The 9,247-nt window shown below is 36.0% G+C and overlaps 1 long non-coding RNA gene across 1 annotated transcript; it reads right to left on the bottom strand.

Annotated features, from left to right (window-relative positions):
• Positions 1-6,032: 6,032 nt before the first annotated feature.
• Positions 6,033-7,433, bottom strand: LOC122503270. The gene is made up of 3 exons (XR_006301723.1): positions 7,295-7,433; positions 6,310-6,369; positions 6,033-6,144 (listed from the first exon to the last, which is right to left on the bottom strand). It is a non-coding gene; the product is annotated as an uncharacterized LOC122503270 (long non-coding RNA).
• Between the last annotated feature and the right edge of the window lie 1,814 nt (positions 7,434-9,247).

Below are 9,247 nucleotides of genomic sequence, written 5' to 3'. Positions count from 1 at the left end.
CAGATTTACTAGTTAAATTAACAGATTAATTTTGGACTTTATCGGAGCAGTTTCGGATTCACTAGTAGATATTTACAAACCGTATAGAGTTCGGATTTATCCAGTTTAATTTCGAGTGACAAAAACCTGACTATAAATCCCACTATTTTGGACAAATTTCGGATTAGTACGAAATCTGTCCGGTTTTTTAACTAGGGATATCACTTATTTAAAAGTTTAAATATTTTATTTATTATATTAAATTGGCTTACTTGTTCGGAGAGTATTTCAATTTATCCATGATGTCAAACATATTTTCCGTCGTTTCCCAAGAAGTCTTAGTCCTTTTACGATTGTAGTGTAATTCCTCTAATTTTTCTATAAATTATTTATGTAAAACATGTAAAATATTTATTTCTACATTATGTAGTAATTAAGAACAAATGATTTTTATAAAGAAAAATTCAGAAATTTCAATTTAAAAATGATTAATTACTGCCCCTGTAAAAGAAGTTGGATAAAGTTCGTCATGTTGAATTTTAACATATTGAAGTGTTAGATCAAATATATTTTCTGTATGAAGTTCAATACGTTCGATTGATCAGTGACCGTTTAAATTACACAGCACTGAGCACCGGCCCGCGCATACTAGAAATTGAACGACTCGTGAATCGAACACTGATCAGCTGTTGAACGATTCGCGAGTTTGAACGACTCGTGAGTTGAACGACTCTCGAGAACTCACTGTAACATCATATTCCGAGCATAGTTCAATTTTTAAATTCTTTCCTTTATCATATTGCATTCGTCATTTTGAACATTGAAAAACTAACATCAGATTTGAAATCAGTTATCCGTAACACATCCGAATATAAATTTTTATGCGTCCCATTTTATTTCTAAATTTTTAAAATCTGCCATTTTGGATCGACCGTTTTGAATTTTGAAAAATCAAAATCCGATTCGTAAAACAGTGACCTAAAAACTCCGATTAGTAATTTTCATGAGCTTAGTTCAATAAACAAATTTTTTCGTCCACTCTATTGGATCCGCCATTTTAAATATTGAAAAATTAACATCAGATACGTAGTCAGTGACCCCAAAAATCCCCGAATAGAAATTTCCATGAGCCTAGATCAATTTTTTTGTCCTTTATATTATAACGCCCTCCCTAGGGGTTTCAAGACCTTGCCGCTTGAGGGGCTCTTTTCCGGCAGGAAACTACTTTTCGAGACCTTTCGTGGGGACATAGGGGGCGAACCCTTTAAAATGGGTCAGCCGCACGAGAAACCGAATCTACTATGTTTCGCTGGACAGTGTCCCAGGGCATGGCGATTTAGAGGGGTCATCAAGAGAGACGGGATGGACAGAGAATTAACCGCGGGTCCATTCCAAAGATTTCCTGCTGGCGGAGTCTGAATAAAAAGAAATCCTTCCGTGGTTTGTTCAGGGTTACCAAATCCTTGGGGTTCTTCCGGGGGGCGGTGCGGGTGGGGAACGACCATCGCTGGGCATAACTTAGCTCTCGTAAAGCTCGGGAGGGGCCTGTCTTTCTGGATGCTACGATCCCATGGTGGGGCTCTGAATAGAGGTATCTTAAACGAGACTCTGGGATACCAGGCGACCTCTCCGATATAATTAGCCTTTTCCTTAAATAGAGGTTCTTTAAGGATAGACCTTGTTTTCCTCTTTTCTCGTGGGAATATAATGGACACTACGGAGATAAATAACAATAAACCACTCACACCAGTGTTGAAGAGCCCTCTTTGGGGGAACACGATGGTGGCGATCAGGGTGTGGAGGCGACAGAGGGGACCGTGAGTCAGTCTTAAATATGGCTGCTTCCAGGATCCACTTTATGCAGATGCCAAGAACTTCGCAAGGATGCAGACAACTATAGTCTTTGGTCAAGAACCTTGGGTTTACAAGGATAAGATTAAAGGTCTATATGGTTGTGAAGAGCTAGTTAGTTCACCATAGGAAACAGTTCTAAGGGCTTGTCTGATCTATAAAGGTCTAGTCGCTTTCCCTCTATTGGAATTAACTACTAGGGACTTAGCTGTTGTTAATGCTAAGTACTTAGAAAAGAACGGAAATAAATAGGAGGTTGTAGTAGCTTCCGCTTATTTTCAGGGATCGGGGGATAACTCCGCACCATCTAGAGAGGTGGAGAAGTTGGTAGATTACTGTCAACGGCAAAGTCTCCCTTTGATAATAGGTTGTTATGCCAATGCGCACCATGTCGTATGGGGCAGCACTGACATTAAAGACAGAGGCAGAAGACTTTTATATTTTCTGATAGATACGGATTTAGAAATTTGAAATCAAAGTAATGAGCCAACTTTTGTTACTGTTAACAGAAAAAAAGTATTGAATATACGATCTGTTCCAAGTTTGTGTGGAGTGGTGTGAGGGACTGGAGGGTGTCTGATGAAGATTCCCTCACGGACTATAGATTTATTACATTCAGAATGGAATCGTAAGATCGAGAACATAAATAGGGACGTATTCCTAGGAGTACTGATTGGGCTTCATATATTTAGGACCTCAAGGCCTCTATGGAGTGCTTCCCCACCTCTTATGGAACATATGAAGAGTTGGAATTCGCAGCGGAATATCTACGAGATTCGATTATCTGCTCTTTTAAAAGAAGCTGTGTAGCTCAAAAAGTGGAATCCAACAGGTGTAGTAAATTGTGGAACTCCTGTTTGGAGGGACATAGGCAAACAGTAAGAAACGTTTTCAATAAAATCAAGAAATGTAAGAAATAGCAAGCACGGTATATTTATATATATCATGCTGCTCGTAATTCTTACAGGAAAGAGATACGGAAGGCATGGAGTATCAGCTCAAAGAGCTTTTGCCAGAGAATAGAAAGAGTACCAGAAGCATCAAGACTCCATAAGGTACTAGCTAGAGACCGAATGGTCAAACTAACTACTATTAAGTTACCTAATGGGCATTATGCCCAGGAAACAAGGGAGTGTCTAAAGTATCTGATGGAAGTAAACTTCCCGGACTTTAGAGAAAAGTTGGAGAATAACTATGGCGTGGGACCCAGAAGGGCCCGAGCAAAATGGGAACACTGGAAACTAACAGCCAAAGTTGTGACTCCGGAAGGGATTGATTGGGCAATAGGCACATACAAACTGTGATGTATAGGGAATTGTCACTAGTTGTTACCAGAGACCGTTTGTGTGTGCGCCTTTACAGTCATGTATATCTCATTCCTTGGTTATCTTCCAAGCTGACTAGTTGTCTACTCTGTATCATATATATTAATAAACTGTTATAAATATATTACACAAACCATTCAAGGCCTCAGAGGGGACGGTATATATCCAGTGGATAATTTTATCAGACAAGAATGTCTTAAAAATTATCCTCTACACCAGGGACAACATGCATACAGAGCAGGTTTCTCAGTAGAACTGTTTCTACTGTTTTCCTCCATTCTGCAGTAGGTAGAATAGAGGGACAAACTAGCAGTGGTGGCTATGTGGTTGGCGCCTTTCTTGATATTGAAGGTGCCTTCCCTAACACCTCCAGCAAAGTTATCTGTAGAGCAGCTAGAAAGCGAGGTGGGACCTACCGCTAATTAAGTGGATCGACAATACGCTTGGCGAAAGGGCCCTTGATGCAGAGTGTGGTGAGGGTAGGGTAACAGGCTTTGTTTCAAAAGAGTGCCCACAAGGAGGAGTTCTCTTTCTTTTATTGTAATCCTGGATAAAAAGTTGATTTAGAAAGAACATTTCGAATATCAGTATAGAAGGTTCTATACTGCTTGTTGGGCGTGTAGAAAGGCAATCGGGTCATCGTGGGGACTAAGGCCCAGGGACTAAACCCAGGTTTCTTTACGCGGTGGTTGTTTAATGGTCTAGGACTCAACTGATAACGGTTAAAGAGAAACTGGACCAACTGCAAACAATAATTTTCATGGGTATTACGGGAACTATGAGGACCAAGCTAACAGCTACGTTGGGATTTATGCTAGCCGAAGTACTTCTGCATATTGCATTAAGTATGCTGCAAGACAGGATGATCAAAAGGGTGAAATTTAAACTCCGCTTTAAGATTATTACATCTTCCAGAACGGACTGGAAGAAAGTTGTTTCACTTGGGGACGAAGTCTGGTATAGGCTCCAAGATGGACTGCGGTGCAGGCTTCGGAATCTATCGAAAAACTTGATGCATTAAAGTGTTTTAGTCACTAGGACAATATGCCACGGACTGACAGGCCGAGGGCTGTGCGATTTTAACCTTCACCAAAATGTTCATTCAAAACCGAACAAAGGGCAAGAGGATTAGTATTTGTGTAGATAATTCAGCAAATAAACATTCATTAATTTTGGTCCCTTTTATTGGATCCGACATTTTAAATTTTGAAAATCAAACATCAGATTCGTAATCAACGATCCCAAAAACACAATTACAGTTTATTCTTTTTATTTATAGATGATCAGTTTTATTGTAATTAAAATATGTTTTCATTCATTTTAACGCTGTTTTCACTGGAAAGTATTGGACTTCCTACAGACAACAGATTTGACCTTTTATTAATTATTTTATTTGATTTAAAATTTAAATAACGGATTCAACATGCCACCCGGGTAGCACGTAATGTTGTGAATATTCCAGCATTATTCCAGTAACATCGAGAACATTGAGGCAATATTGGGAATGTTAAGGCATTACTACAATATTATGTGCTACTGGGAAAGCTTAAATACGTTTGCTTAATTCTCACTATCTAACTTCTTTTACAGATTATAGTAAAAATAATCTAGACAAATTTTGCAACAAATTGATTATAACCACTTCAATATTTACCCAATAAATCTCCCGGAGATTTACTCTTCGCCACCGTCTCAAATTGGCTGTCGCAAATTTTTAATGTGTTTCTCGACACCGAACATTCTCGGTTTACAACTACATTTAAAAGCGAAACTGTAGAACCTAAACGGGTTATGATTCTTAATACTTCTTCAGCAAACTTGTTGAACTCCGGGCCAGCATTCTCCGCAATTGTTGAGAACTCTCTACAGGCATCTAAAATCCCACTTTCTGGGAGGAGAGGAATAGTAAAACCTGCAGCGATTACCCCGTTCTTGTCCAACGAGAAACCATTGCGAAACCACACTTCTTCAATCAGCTAAAATAATATTCAATAATACTTTTATTATTGATATAGTTCTAAGAAAGATAAGGGAACAATGAGAAAATAATATATTCAATTTTGTTAAAGAATAGGGGAATGGGGTAAACCGGCTAAGTGTAGGAGAAAAAGTTTGTTTTCTTAGTTCTGTTATAAACATTTGCGAAATTATTCATAAGGAAATTCTGATCGGAAATTCGTATGGAATTTCGCATGAAATGTCAGCTAAAAATTACTTTACAAATTTTTGGTTATTACAAATTTACAAATTTTTGGTTAAATTTCCATATAAAATTTGTACGAAATTTGAGTGAATTACCATTGAATTATTTATAGAAAATTTTTAAAAATTTCTGTTCCAAAATTCGTATGAAATTTCGCATGGTATGCAGCTAAAATTTTTTTTAACAATTTTCGGCCACATTTCCTTACAAAATTAGTACGAAATTCGAGCGAATTACCTTCGAAATATTCATGAAAATTTTTTAAAAATTTCAGCTTGGAAATTCGTATGGAAATTTGCCCGAAAGTTTTTTAAAACAATTTTTTTTTGACATTTTATGTGAAATTCCATACGAATTTCCGAGCAGAATTTTGTATAAATTTTTCATAAATAATTTGTTTGTAATTTGCACGAATTTCGTACGTAATTCGTTCGGAGGATTGGCAAACAATTTTTTAAGCAAATTGTCAAAATAATTTCCGTGCGAAACGCAACACGAATTTTACTAGTAATTTCATACGAATTCAATAGGATTTCTGAACGAAATTCTTTATGAAATTTTTACCTGGGGACGTTCAACTTATCATACCTTTTTAAATTGACTCCAATTGTGACAATAGTTTGTTTTTGGAAAAATTTCTTCACAACAACTCTTCATACTCTTATTAAAAGGCCCTACAATAAATTGCAATTCCTCTTTCTGCAATTGATCGCCAATTTCATTAATAACAGATTTCCTAATCGAATCGGTTAACCTCGATGCTACTACGCAAAAAATGATGAAACTCTAAAATATTGAAATTGTAGACAATTAAAAAATTATAACGAATGGTAAAATGCGATACGTGCACAAATAATGTTTAGTATGTTTTAAACTTCAACTAAGTAACATGATAACCTATATTTTAAGGAAGATATTTTAAGAAAAATATTATTTTTAAAAATAACATACTTTTCCATTTTCCTCTATGGCGAAATAAATGAAATGTATTGAAAATTTCTCGAAAGACATCTGTAAATAAATGCAAAATTATTTACTACTAAATCTTTTTAACAAGACAAATTTATGCGTTAGGAAGATTGTTCTTTGTAAGGATATATATCCTATATACGGATATAATCCTAGAAGGATTTTTTAGCTCTAGAAACTTTAAGTATTCTATAAAAAGAAATAAACAATCAATGAGATAATAGAAATACAACTTTAAATTCCTTTTTGTCCTGCCTGCACAGAAAGTGTGTTATTTCGTGCATATGAAGCGGTCGCAAAGTAAGTTATTCCCGCCTAAAACTAGAGTAAACGGGCGCAAAATACATTCGCGCCTGCTGACGTCATACGAGCGGGCACAAAATACATTCCGTCCGCTGACGTCATAGGAGCGGGCGCAAAATTATTTTCCGCCCGCTAATATCACAAAATTGAAAGCTAGAGGTGTGCAAAAAGCTCGATCGAGTATTTTCGATTTTTTCATTTTTCGAGCCGAGTCGTACGTAACTAATTAAATTAACGTAACTTACGTAACTAACCTAACATTACTTACGATAGAACGTAAGAAACAATTCATTCATATGTGTATGCTCTCAATAACACACTTTTCATACTTAAAAATGTTGTTCGCAGCACGGGCGCAAAAAGTGATTGTGTCTCAGGCGAGATTTTGGAGAAACTTCGGTGACCCTACGCTACCTTGGCTTCGCCTCGGTTCTTCGCCTTTGCTACAATCACCTATTTTGCGTCCTTAATACGAAAGTAACTATTTTTCAGTATGATATCAATAAATAAATATAACAAAAGATGTTTAAAAGTGATTTAAATTACAAGTTTAAAATTATAAAGTCGTATAATTATATATATAATTTAAATTTAAATAAAGTAAAAATCATTATTTTAACCAATGAAATCAATCTCCTTCATTATTGAAGAAACTTTTACTAACTTGGATAGATTCATCAATGTATAATGTGTTTACATTTGATGTGAAATTTGCCAGTTTTAAAATTGCGACTCCTGGTGCCAATGTTTTGTGATGCGTTTGAAATTTTCGCAGTTTTTCAAAAAATAGCGTTGCATTATTGATAGTAGGTAACTGTTTTTTTCTAGCTGCCATCATGCGCGGCCTTAATCCAGCAAAGCTTAAAGAGACCGAATGCCTACAAACAACTGTTTATCAATATCCAAATAAATTTTTTCTTATCTCTAATACTTTATCTCATATAGTAAATTTTCTTAACATATTAAAATTATTTTAAAACTTTTATATGAATTACATGATTACTTTTAAATGATTATAAAGATTTTTAAGTATATTTAATACTTTCAAACAATTCGAGTGAATGAGTAATATTGGCTATTATAATTTAACATCATAGGGTAAACCAGACAGTAGTCGGCCATTTTTCAATTTTGAATAGCTATAAAACCGTATGAGATAAAAGTATTTTGTTTGTTGCTAATCATTTCTAATGTGATCATAAACAAATCTAAACTTTTGTAATAGAAAAAAAAATTTTTGACGGTTCGTGAAAGCTGTGGCCGACTACTGTCTGCTTTACGGGTTTACCCTAGATACAAAATGTTAGCCATTAATATGACGTAATTATGCCGAGCTACACCTCATTACTGTGAATTACAATTTACTATTAAAGGTAAAAAGTTTTTGCAATTAAAGTGTTCAAAATTGTGCCATTACTGGGCAGATCTTCGTTACGTTACTAACAATTGTATTATTCTATTAAATATTGATCAACTTTACAGTAAAGGGGCCATTATTGGGTCTATAGTCGGCCTAGTTTTGGAAAATTAGAATATCTGGTAATCGGCTCCATCATTGGCCCAACAATGAGACGTTCTGAACACCAGAAATGGCCCAGTAACTATTGCCTATTTTCGGCAGACATTACTGGAACAATGATTGACCGTTTTTTTTAGTCTTGTCATTTCGCACTTGGAAAAATTAACTTTTAAATGAAAGTACAAATTACACGTTTAAACAATATTTTAAATATTTGGAGAAAATATTAAAATATAATTACATTCAGCCAAATCTACACGTGTTATGACACTTCTACTTTTCAATAGAAATGGTTTAGATATTATAATGTATCAGAATAATTTCTACGGTGTGAAAACACTTGTTTAGGTAGAGTTAAGCTTAAGGGTTCATAACATTTTCAGAAAGATCCTAGCATTCTAAATATATTTTTTTCGGTGATACTTAAGCGCATGCACGAACTTTGTAAGCTTATTCATAACAAAATCCGTGATGAACTCTTGTCCATGGATACCAGAGTTACCAAATCCTTCAGGTTCTTCAGGGAGAAGACCATCGCTGGGTATGTATAACTTAGCTCTTGTAAAACTTGGGAGCGGTTGTGTTACAGGAGGGTCTCGTCCTTCTGGACTCAACGTTCCCATTGTGAGGCTCTTTAATAATGGACCTTCATTTCCTCTTTTCTCGTGGGACCTTAATGGATACTACGGAGATTAATAACAATAAAACCACACGCGCGAGCGTTGAAGAGCCCCCTTTGGAGGATCACGATGCTGGCGACCAGGGTGTGGTAGCGACAGAGGGAACCGTTAGCCAGTTTTAAATATGTATGCATCCGGGATTCACTGTATGCAGATTAATTTGCATCATTGTAAAGGCGCTTCAGCGATTATAGCCAAGAACTTTAAAAGGATGCAGACAGATATAGCCTTCGTTTATCAATAACCTTCGGTTTACAGAGGTTAAATTAGAGGACTAACTGGCTGTGGGGAGCTAGTTACTTCACCACATGAATCAGTTCCAAGACCTGATCTATAAAGGTTTCTTCACGCTTTCCCACTATTGGAATTAACTACTAGGTACTTAGCTGTTGTTAAGGCTAAGTACTTGGAAAATAAC

This window comes from Leptopilina heterotoma, unplaced genomic scaffold, assembly GCF_015476425.1.
Source record: "Leptopilina heterotoma isolate Lh14 unplaced genomic scaffold, ASM1547642v1 Lhet_251, whole genome shotgun sequence".
Taxonomy (NCBI): domain Eukaryota; kingdom Metazoa; phylum Arthropoda; class Insecta; order Hymenoptera; family Figitidae; genus Leptopilina; species Leptopilina heterotoma.
Note: the sequence above shows the minus strand (reverse complement) of the source record. Positions and strands in the feature narration are given on the sequence as shown.